Source organism: Pinus tabuliformis, chromosome 1_2 (assembly GCF_031772625.1).
Source record: "Pinus tabuliformis cultivar Carrire ecotype Pingquan chromosome 1_2, CPIR1, whole genome shotgun sequence".
Taxonomy (NCBI): domain Eukaryota; kingdom Viridiplantae; phylum Streptophyta; class Pinopsida; order Pinales; family Pinaceae; genus Pinus; species Pinus tabuliformis.
In genome coordinates, this window is record NC_142298.1 from 766,781,858 (window position 1) to 766,794,121 (window position 12,264).

Below are 12,264 nucleotides of genomic sequence, written 5' to 3' on the forward strand. Positions count from 1 at the left end.
TCCCTCTTAAATCTAGAGGAGATTTTTGACTTCCTTTCTATTTGGGAAGTCCCCACCACAAGCCTCATAGCATGTCTTCTTCAGAGTATCAACTACCCGTTCTCCATAGTTGCTTGGCTCCCTCTTTCCTTTGCATCTCTTGCATTGAGCTTGCTTCTTTCCGAGGTCTCATGGAGTCACCTTCTCTCTTTGATCTAGTGACAGGTTCCAAGCCAATATTTTTTCTCACCACTTTCTTCTTTGATTTGAAGGTATTATAATGAACCTTCCCAAACTTCATGCTGATCATAGCTTTTTCTTGAAAGTGATCTTCCTTTGACCTCTAGGTTATCTTCTCGCACTGCTACCTTTTAATCCTAAGATGTCCATATCTTGACTTCACAGTTGCCAGGTACCAGATATCGAGCTTCCTTCAATACCCTTAATCCATATAGTTGAACTTTGCCTCAAATGCCATCATATATTCCTACATCATTCTTCTAGGTAGCAATAACATGTTAACCAGATAACCAAAAATAATCCAAATTAGACTTACCTCATCATGATGCCCTTCTCACCAACATCCTCATCAACCATCTCCACTTGAAACTTCCTTCATGCATCAGAGTACTCAAGGATCGAACTTGATTACCAAGTTACAACTTTTCTTTCGGAGATTATACTAGATGTTAATCATTATTTTACATATTCTAGAGAAAGTCTTAAATCTTTTATACATCCTTAAGTCAAATCCTAAGCACCATATATCCATATACCTAAGCATATTTTATGACCGACTTTCTTTCATGAGATTCTTTACACATGAATCTTATCCAAAGTTTTTATATCCAACATGTATTCCTATGCTTTCATCCGATCATCTAGCTATTCATATATCTCACAAAGAGCCTACATCCCGACCCATTGCATTATTTCATCCCTTTATCAGTATTGATTCCACATTACATGGAATACTAAGCTTTTCCATAGTGCTTCTTCCAAGAACCTTTCATAATTATGGTTCTTCTAGGATCATGATGATCTACCTAAGCAAGATGACTTCTTCTAACATAATGTTAGATAATGCCTGGATGATCAATATGCAAAATGGTCTATCTATCCATCTATCTGGATGATCTCTACAAAGAAACTTAATCATATAAATTCTAGACATGCTACTAACATATGCTTCTTTCTATGATGCTATGCAAAAACATACTTTCCTAAAGAAAGATTAAACTTCTCAGAGACCCTGACAGTCAGTGAACTTTCTTTAGTAGTAGAGATCCTTCACTTCTTCCTTCTTTGCCTTCTCAGGTTCTCCCACTGCTTCGACTACATGAGCTTCACTCCTTTCCTTTCTCTTATTGTTTTGCTTGTTTTGACAATCCCTTTTAAAGTGTACAAATTCATTGCATCCAAAACATTGGACTTTGGACATGTCTTTCTTCTTGGACTTGCCATACTTTCCCTTCTTCAGCTTCTTGACTCAAGTTATAAAGGCTTGAGATCGCTCATCAAATCCAATATCACCCTTGACCTTGATCCTTGATTCTTCCAATATGCACTGCACCCACAACTATTCAAAGGGAGTTGAATCCTTCTTGGAGTAGATGCTTGTTGCAAAGCTGCTCCATTCTGGTGGCAATGCATTCAATACACAGATGGTTACTTCTGAATCATTAATAGGTTCCCCAAGTCCTTGTAGATGGTCTCTTAGTTGAGATACTCTCATGAGGAAGGATGCCACATCCTCATCCTTTGATTTCTTCATTTTGTACAACTTGTTTCTTAACGACATCTTTTGACTTGTTGTATTTACCAAATACAAATTCACTAGTTTGTCATACATGGCCTTGGAAGTCTTTAGATTTGCAATAAATGGAACAAGAGAATCCTTAATTGATTTAACTATGATCCTTTGAGCTCTTACTTCCCCTTTCTTGTACTTTGCTAGTTCTTGTGTCTTATCTTTCTCAGTTCAATAACTTCTCCAATAACATATCCCATTACTTCTTGTTTTGTGAGTATCAAGTCAATCCTTTTCTTCCATGTTAGATAGTTTGATGCCCCAATGAGATTGTTGCTCTCTTTGTAGAAAGAACCCATTTGACTTGAAGATTCAGGCATGATTTAATAATATGTTACGTACTTGATGATCAAGATTTTCTTTGATGATGTCTCTGAGCTTCTTGATTCTTTTCAAGACCTTTGAAGAGTTCTTGATGATGTCCTTGAAAGATGTTCCCTAGGATTCTTCCACCAACAACTTCCAAGATTGATGTCTTGCCAATAGGCTTCTTTTTTGCCAGATCAAGACCCTTCTTGCGAGATTTATGTTGTCTTGATCTTCTTCAATGTAGAAACCCTAGATTATAAGGGTCTTCTATCGATGAGCCTATAATCAAATCCCTTCAAGAGACAATTTTCCTTGTAGTCTTCTTCTTTCAGGCTTTGAAAGCTTCCTATCCTTGATCAAAAATTCTTTTTGGTGTCCTTCCAGTTGCCTTCCTTATTCACCTTAGCTCTGATACCATGTTAGAAAATGTAAAACAACAACTATTGATCTTGTTTTCGTTAGCCTTGATACTTGCTTGTGAATCTTAATTATCTTCATCAAGTTCTTTAGTTAGATCTTATCATCAAACAATATCAAGAAGACTAAATGCAACAACAAAGGACACATATATAGGCTCTCAGCTAGGGCAAAACCTCTCGAAGGGGAAATCCCATAAACTCTTCTTAGAATTTGCTTCAAATGAGATACAAAGACCCAATCCCTAGACCAAGTCCTTCTCCCAGTACCAAGTAGGCCCATTTTCAAGTCCTTTTGATCTGCACCAAACTTCTACACGCAACAACTTCGACTTGCCAGCGACAACACTAATACTTGACCTGCAACTTCAACCCAGCGACTTCGTCCTCACAACTACTTGGAAACGCTAATACAACCTCTTCTTGAGACCTACTTAGAGCAAGATATCTCTCCCAAGGTCAATGAGGTCTAGACAAGGGTTTTCCCTCTTCCAACTACAAATTCTGCACTTTGTCCTTCTGCAACTCGGACCTGCAATTTCAACTTGTTTTTGCAATCTAGAAACCCTAGAATTTCGCATGTGTGAGAGAGATAGAACCCAAAAACCAAGAAATTTCGTCCTATCTCCTTGACTTCCGCTCTCCTTCTTGCAGCTCCCCAACTATAGATCGAACTCTTTCCTGTAGATTAAACTTGTGAGTGAGTGTGTCTCAAATGAAGTCGAACTGCTCCTTTATATAACCTTCTCAAGGGGTCAAATTCCCTCTTTTAAGCCGACTTGATGATCCCAGGGCTGACTTGTACTCTTGGAGATTCTAGGACTTTCTAGTCTAAAAAATAATTCTTTTTACTGTTGATCTAGATTGTCATTGATGTCAATATGGAAATATTTTGGGATACAAAATGATGATGTGAAGCCAAGGAGAAGCAGTGAAGCAACATGAGCAAGAAGCCAAGGAGAAGCAGTGAAGCAACATGAGCAAGAAGCCAAGGAGGAGAGCTATCAAGTAAGTCAAAGAGTAAGAGGAAGAAGTTCATCAGAAGGAGCAAAGAGGAACATGCAGCGGAAAGGGAAAGAACTAAGAAACAAAGAGGAACATGTAGCGGAGGAGCATAAACAGTGTTAATGGAGGAGTTAACAGTAATATCGAAGAAATAAGTGGACGAAGTATTAAACCATGGAAACCCATTAAAATCTCCAACACATGTAATTAAACACATCGATGGCTTTATATCGGCGACTTTACTAGCGGTTTATTATGTGCCACTATCCAAAACCTCCGATGTGCGATATGAGGTATGGACCCGATATGACTATCAAAACAGGCTTAATGTAATACTGCGTCCGCCACTATCGAAAGTTACGTATCACAAGTCATAAATGTCACCACCCAAACCCTGCGATTGCGATACCATTGCGGACCTGCTGCACCATTGTAATACAACTCAATAAGAATATCGCATCCATCACATAATCGCAAACTATAAAGTTTATTATGGATCACCGCCCCAAATCCGCCGATTGCGATGTGTATTGCAGACCCGCCGGACCATTACAATACTCCTTAAAGAAATATCGCATCCGTCGCATCGAAAGTTTCATACCACAAGTCTTAAAGGGTTGTCACCGCATAAAACCTTGATTACGATATAAGGTGTAAACCCGATCGCTCCATTATAACATGCTCTAAAGAAACATCGCATCCATCATATCAGAACTTTCATATCACAAGACTTCAAGGGATGTAATGTTAAAACGCCGATTGCGATATAATATGCATACCCGACAGCTCCATTAGAATACACCTTTATGTAGTATCGCGCTCGGGTATCGAAAGTTATGCAAATCTTAAAGGAATGTCACCTCGGACCGCCGATTTCGATAAACCCCCAAACCGTCGATTGCGATAGAAGCTGTGGATCTGACGAATCTATTGACAACTGTTTAATGTTATATCGCATCTGCCTCATCGACAATATGAGTATCGGCTATGTTACATCGGTAATGTTAAAGGTTGCGATTACGGGACCTCCGAAAGTTTCGATTGCGATTGATGACGTGGATGTGGGACCTCATGTGGGTATGATCTCTCCTATGAAAATTTCCGTAAATAAAACAAGTTTATGAGTAATTGGATGAATATCCATAAGTCGACCTCTCCTTCCAAATGAACATGTCTTTTGGGTATTGGGGAAACCCATATAAATACAAGTTATAATACCTCACCTTAAGCATCGATCTGGCATCGGGCACAAAGAAGAATTAAAAAGTTCACAACTTGTGAACTTGAAAAGGCAGAGGAAGCCAAAGGTCGAGAAGACGAAGGTGCAACAGAAGCCGAAAGCTGAGCAAAGAAGGAAGCAGAAGACAGAGCGGGAGGACAATATTTTGACTTGATTCATCTTGGAAGGTTCGGACTCGAAGTGAAGCCATAGCGCAGATAGCGACCTGTTGCAAAGACTACAAGGACAGGTTTTGGTAAAGAAGTCCTTGGAAGCAGTGTAATACAATCAAACATTTCTTGACAGAGTAAATCTATAGGGTCGGAGCAACCCTAGAAGCATGAAGAACATGCTTTTACCTAGAAGACCATCAATAATGACCATGAAACCCATGCTTTAATAATAATAATTTTCTTTCTTCTTTTCTTGTTTTTAACAGAGGATAGATATTGAAATGAGTACAACAATTATGAAGACCGAAACTACATTTCTCAACACTTTATGTTTTGGCAATTGCTTGATGAAGAAGATATAATAAAATAATAAAAGCTAACAAACACTCGCAAGTAATTATCAAGTAAGAGGAATCAACTCTAATCTATAAGCTTATTGATTTCTCAACACTTCAGAGCACGAACCCTCAACACGGATTTGTTAAGTCTAATAGCTATCAAGATTTGAGGTTGAGATCATATGTGACATTAGTCCTTGATAATTTCTTCAAGGATTTTTATAATTAGATTGAGCAGATCAAGATTTGACCAAGCATGTGGTTATTTCCTCAAATTGAGATCAAAATGAAAGTAAACTCTTTGACTTCAAGATTTCAGTGAGTCATACCTGTCATGCATCTTTGCTTTGTGATTGAACCTTTTATTCCACAAGTTATTGGTATCAATCCTTCCTTTGTCACCAATCCATTCCTTTCTTATGATTACTTGCAAGCATCTTCGACTTAGTGAGAATCACTTCAACTAGACAACAAGGTCATATACATACTGACCAACATGATAACAAGATTATAGTTCAACAAGTACCAAGTCAACCCTCCACAAGGTGTCCACAAATTGTCTTTTAATTGTCCACAATGAACTCAGTCAAAGTCTTGACTTAGGTCTGTACTAAGGGCAAATTTAGGCCTTCTTTACTGTCCCTGTCAATCACTCAAGTTGCACTTGAAAGTTTGTCAAAGACTCCATGATCAAAGCACAATTGCAACTTTCCTCATCATCCGATCATGTTAGAATGCCAGAATTCCAAAGTTCATTTGTTTTGTATTCCAGATTCTGCAGCCTCGCAGGGATATTGTAAAAATGATTTTAGTATGATGAAAAAGAGTCATGTAAAAAGGCCTGGGTAGCTTAGAACTATACTAGCAAGTGATTTCACTCTAGGGAGTTTTTTTTCCCCAACTCATTATTTGTATTTTTCAACACTTATAATCAATTGAGTTTTCTCCCAAATATACCCCATAGCTAGAGTGCGGCTTGATGGTAGAGTCTTAGGTGAATCCTAGTGTCTAGAATTAATGTATATTACCATACTAGATCATCTCTAAAATTTCACAAAATTTGGATGAGTCTATGTGTCACTTTTTAATTATTAAAAATTTTCCCACTGGTCGAGATTTTTAATAATTATTTGATGTAAGATGTAATAAGTGTTGTCTATAGAAGTTGTAGGGGGTATGAATAATAAAAATTAGACCTGTACACCTCAACTTTCTATTTAGACACACTTTGAGGGTGGAAAAATATGTATTTACCCCTCAAAAGCCATTTTTTCATTTTTTGGCAAAAAATGGCAAATAATTAGCCAAAAATTAGCTAGAAAATAAAATGAGAGAAAAATAAAAATTCTCTCCAAGTGGAAAATGATAAAAAATTGAAGTGGACTTTCCCAAGAAAAGAGTCAAGTCAAAAAGTGATGGAATCTCCACAGATCAAGCAAGAAAAATACCAAGGAAAATTTAATGGTCCAAAAGAATAGCTATTGTTCTAGCAAATCGATTTTTTTTAAAGGATATGGTCCAAGATGGTTAAATTGAATGAGATTTTTTTGAGAAAAAAGGATGGAAAATATTTTTAAGTGGTCTAAGTGACTCTGGGATCAATTTTTTTTTTCACTCCAACCATTCCTCTTGTCAAAATGACTTCTCCTCCTCAAGATCTACGTAGGAAATCAAGGGCTACAAATTTTTTGAGCTTGGATCTAGCCATTAGCACTTGGGATCAAGACGTTTTCCACTTGGAGGGAATCTCGTCTCATATTTTCTATAAATTGAGGTTCTCACTCCTCACTTAAAAAAATGAATTGTAATTGAGCTACTTGGCTATCGAAGCTCTGCTACACTTTTGTACTGGAATTTTCTGAATAATAGAGAAAGTCTTTGGGGTTAACATTTTGTGGTATTATTCTCCTACATCTATGGTAATATTTTTTCAGAGTTATTTGTTCTTAATGCTCTACTGGTGCTAATTGATTTTGTCAAGTTCACTTGACAGGTTGTGGATTTATTATTTGTAAGCTATTACATTAATATTTGAGATAAGAGAAACACTCTAGATCTAGAAGCGTTAGTGGGTTTTGGGCTGGACCCCTAGTCTTTTTTTTCATTGTGCTATCTATCTCCTTCTGGATCTAACAAATTTATTTCAAGTGTGTAGATATCTATAGTTTTTCTGAAACAAGTCTTGAGCATTGGGTAAGCTTTTGGTTGGACGAACCAACTCTCAAGCATATAGGAGTAGAGGAACCCACATTGATCTCTCTCAAAGGCTTATCATACAATTTATTTCAAAAGGGAGTTTCCTTGCCATAGCTTGTGAATATTATCATTAAATCTTCAGATCCATTTATTTATGTGCTTTATTGGTCAAATCTAGCTATTTTAGAGCTTGTTTCTTGCTACCCAAGAGCGAAGGTGTCCTCACACTCTTTGGGCTAGTTGATTTGTAAATTTTTGTATATATTCTAACCCATTTTGTACATATGTTTCTCTTGTATATATTTGGATTTCCCCTATTTTTGCGCAGATCTGAAGGAAGATCAAGGATTTGGCTTGGAAAATTTTCATAAAATTTTTCTTGCACGAGGAAGCTTGAGGATCAAAGAGACATAAATTTTTTGAAGCTAGAAGGTACACTTGTTTGTTGATCAAGCCATCATCCTCTCCTCTCTCCATTGCTTGCACAAATCCTAGACGACTATGGCTTTGAGGATAATTTCAAGTTCGATTTTGAAGAAACCATCATTTGAAAGCTTGTAAATTTAGATCAAATTTTTTTGGGAAGCCGCCTTCATTTTGGAGCCTTTTCTCTTGGCCGCAAGCCTAGGAGGGGCTCTCCTTTCCTCTTGTGCGAAAATTCTTTCCCTGCTTGGACGTCTAGCTTCTGGAATGAAATTTTTGGAGGGGAAAGCAAAATTATTTTTGGAGCATAATCAAATTCCTTGGAGGATTTCCTTTGTAATTTATATCACAAATTTTGTAAATAATTTTCTCCTAATTTTCTTGGCTCTTTGAGGAAGGGTATTAGCTCATTGAAGCTTATATCTTGTAAACCCTCCTCTTGTAATTACAATAAAATAATTTTTTCTTGAGGGAGCTTGGGGTTTCTTCCCCTTGGTATCTCTATCTCCTCATTTGGTAGGAGGACCTCTTGGATTGATCCAGATTTAAACATGAACGCAACAAATTACAGAGATAACCATATACACAAAGATGCAGCGGAAATAATACTTCATTTCACTAATGGAAAATACTGAAATATGCTTACAACCAGAAATGGAAATAAACCAGCTAGGGCGATGGTAGCTTATCTCTGAGGAGAGATGTGATGGCTACATGCCTCTGAACTGTGTTACAATGAGGCTCGAAGGCCTATTTATTGTTGAGAAACAATGGAAAACCCTTAACATTCCAAAACCTAACCCTAGGAGATGAAACGCCAAACTGTGGGCCCCGTTTGGGGTAAATTGGTACATCAACTTCCCGGGGTCGTAACTTTGGCATATGATCTCCGTTTGACGCGTACAATAGCTCATTAGAAAGATCTATCCGAGCACTATCATTGTTGGAACGGGCAACATCGGTCCATGGACATTCCATCGACCCATGTTGCCCCCGGATTCCCCAAAAAACGTCGTTTAGGGCCTCAAAACGGCTCCAGAAGTTCAGGACCCGAAAAACTGCTAAAAATAGTAAGTTGTGCTATAATTAAGGAAACTGAAAATGCTGAGAAAGACAATGGTGGGGGTCCTGGTGGACTTGGCAGGTGGCCACCAATATCCACCTGGATCATTCCTCCCCCCTTAGGAAGCAATGGTCCCCATTGCGTCGAGCTCCTCCATGAGATGAGGAAACTTCTGCTGAACTTGTTCCCTGGTGAGCCACTTGCCTTGCTGAAGGAGTTGGCCTGCTTTGACAACTCGATACAGTTGGATATTCTGTTGGCGAGTGTTCTTGATCTGTGTTTCCATGATCCGATCAGTTGCAGCTTGTTCCATGCAATCTGGATTTAATTCTGTGGGTTTGAGCTGTTCTGCAATGTCGGATGTGTCTAGCAATGGTGGAAAGTATGGCCGAAGGCGGTCCACATTGAACACTGGGTGCAGACCAAGGAATGGGGGAATGCTGAGCTCAAATGCATTGTCTCCCATAGCCTTAGTAATGGTGTAAGGACCATATCAGAGTGGTCTCAATTTCCGATAGGCTCCAGTAAGGCGTTCCTTTTGCAAATGCAACCAAACTTTGTCGCCCACTTGAAACTTGTGTGGCACCCGATGTTGATCATGTCGCTGCTTGTACTTGGCATTTGATTTCTCAAGAATGTCATGGACCTGCTGGCGAATATGTTGGATGCGCTCAATGAAGCTGGTGGCCTTATCTGTTTTGGACTGGACATGAGCTGAATTCATGTGAGTAGCTGCAAGTGGCATGGCCACATCAATGGGGCATAGTGGCTGGAATCCCAAACCCACCTGAAAAGGGCTATGGCCAGTGGAGCTGTGAAGAGCTCGGTTGTAGCTGTGCTGAACATAGGGGAGGCTCTCGTCCCATGTGCGTGGATGCTTTGAGTTATACATGCGCAGAATGTGCACAATCATCCTTGTTGACAACCTCTGTCTGGCCATCAGTTTGAGGATGGAAGGCTGTGGACTTCGTGAGTTTGGTGTCCAGCATTGACCAGAGACTGGACCAAAATGTGCTGAGAAACCGACTGTCCCGATCTGAGATGATAGACTGTGGGATCCCAAAGTGCACCCACACTCGTTCAAAGAAGAGTTTAGCAGTGGCTTCTGCTGTGATATTCTTCTTGCAGGCCACCATAATGGCCATCTTCGAGAACCTGTCGACGACCACAAAAACACAGTCATTTCCATGCTTAGTGGAAGAAAGGCCTGACATGTAATCCATGGAGATGGATTCCCAAGGTCGACTAGGGGTAGGCAACGGGGTATAGAGGTCGTGCTTCTTAATGGTCGGTTTGGCAATGGCACAGGCAGTACATGATCGGATGTACTTCCCAACATCCTGTCGAAGATTCGGCCAATAGAAATAATTTTGCAGTACTGCCACTGTTTTCTCGACCCCGAAATGCCCAGCAGCCCGACTGTAGTGTGCTTCCCAAATCATCTTGGCACGCTCGCTTGAAGGAACACAAAGGTGACCGAGGTGGCATAATAGGGCATCCTGGAGGTGAAAATCTGCAACATGCCGACCCTCCAAGAGTGTCTGGTATGTGTGGCCGAATTCTGGGTCGCTTTTGTAGAGAAGTGGCCAATCAGAAGTCTCGTGCCCACAAGAGTTGAGCACGGTGGTTAGCGCCATGATCGGTGGTCGACTGAGGCAATCTGCAACATTATTGGTGCTGCCCTTTTTATACTTGATATTCAAGTGAAACTGTTGCAGGTATGTAGACCACTTTTGATGGCGATCATTCTGCAATTTCCCTTGGGTCTGTATGAACTGCAGGGGTCGGTGGTCTGTGTGGATGACCGTTTCCTTCCCCAAAATGTAATGCTTCCATTGTCGGCAAGCCTGTACAATGGAATACATCTCTTTATCATAAGTGGGGTACTTCCGGACTGTGTCTGAAAGTGTTTCACTGTGATATGCCACTGGATGTCCATGTTGAGTAAGGACTGCCCCAATAGCATAGTCAGAGGCATCTGTCTCGACCTCAAATGGTTGTTGTAAATCTGGTAACGCGAGCACTGGTGCCGTGCAGAGGCGATCCTTCAACTCCCTGAATGCCTTCTGTTGAGATTCAGACCAAAAGAATTTTGCTTTCGCCCCTCCCTTGGTGACTTGACTCAAGGGCAAAGAAATATGAGAAAACCCCAACACAAACCTGCGGTAGAAGTTGGAAAGACCTAGAAAGCTGCGGAGCTCTGTTAGAGTGGTTGGAGAGGGCCAATCCCGAATGACTTGGATCTTGGCTGGATCGACATGCACCCCCTGTTCATCAATGATGTATCCCAGATACTGAACCTGGGTCATGCCAAAAGTGCATTTCTCCAAATTGGCGCATAGCTTGTGTTGCCGCAGTGTTTGGAGAACCTGTCGGATGTGGTGGAGGTGCTCTTCCCAACTCTGGCTGAAGATCAGAATGTCATCCAAGTATACTACTACAAAAGAGTTGGTGAATGGCTGCAAGATGTCATCCATGAGCCTCATAAAGGTTGCAGGAGCATTCGTCAATCCGAAAGGCATGACCAACCATTCGAAGAGGCCCTCCTTGGATTTGAAGGCAGTCTTCCACACATCGGAGGGTTCGATTGGTACCTGGTGATATCCTGACTTCAGATCGATCTTGCTGAAATATTTCGCCCCCTTTAGTTGGTCTAGGAGGTCATCAATCCGCGGGATCGGGTACCTATTACGGACAGTGATCTTGTTCAGCGCCCGATAGTCAATACAGAGTCTCCACGTCCCATCCTTCTTCTGTACCAACACGATCGGGCTCCCACAGGGCGATGAACTCGGACGGATGTGACCTTTCTGCAGGAGCTCCTGAATCTGCCTCTTGATTTCATTGTTCTCCAGAACGGAGCGCCGATAAATTGGTCCATTGGGTAGCGGCGCACCTGGGGTCAGATCGATGGAGTGCTTGACTTGACAGTGCAGAGGAACCCCTGCCGGGGAGGTGAAGATGTCCTCGTACTCCTCCACAATCTTGTCCATCTGTAGTTGTCGTGCAGAGGGACCCCGTTTGGAGGCCGCGGCCACTGTCTTCTTCTTTCCTTGAGGGCGTATCATCAAGAAAACAAATTTCCTGGTTTTGGAAATGATCTTACTGCACTGTTTTGCAGTAATCAAAGAGATGGCGGCAGGTGGTGCTACCTCTGGTATCCTGAACAACTTATTTCCCAATGTAATAATAACAGCACGAGGCCTTGATTCATACACAGCATGTCGCTTCCACAAGTATGATTGTCCTAGTAATACATCACAAACTTCAAGGGGAGCAATGTCACACAATACCTCATCCGTGAAGGGCTTGATGTTGTATGGAAGGCGACAC

The 12,264-nt window shown here is 40.7% G+C and overlaps 1 protein-coding gene across 1 annotated transcript in view; it reads left to right on the forward strand.

The window, feature by feature from the left end:
- LOC149208090 (uncharacterized) overlaps nucleotides 1-12,264 on the forward strand; it is a 113,541-nt gene that overhangs the window by 75,004 nt on the left and 26,273 nt on the right. The window lies entirely within an intron of this gene.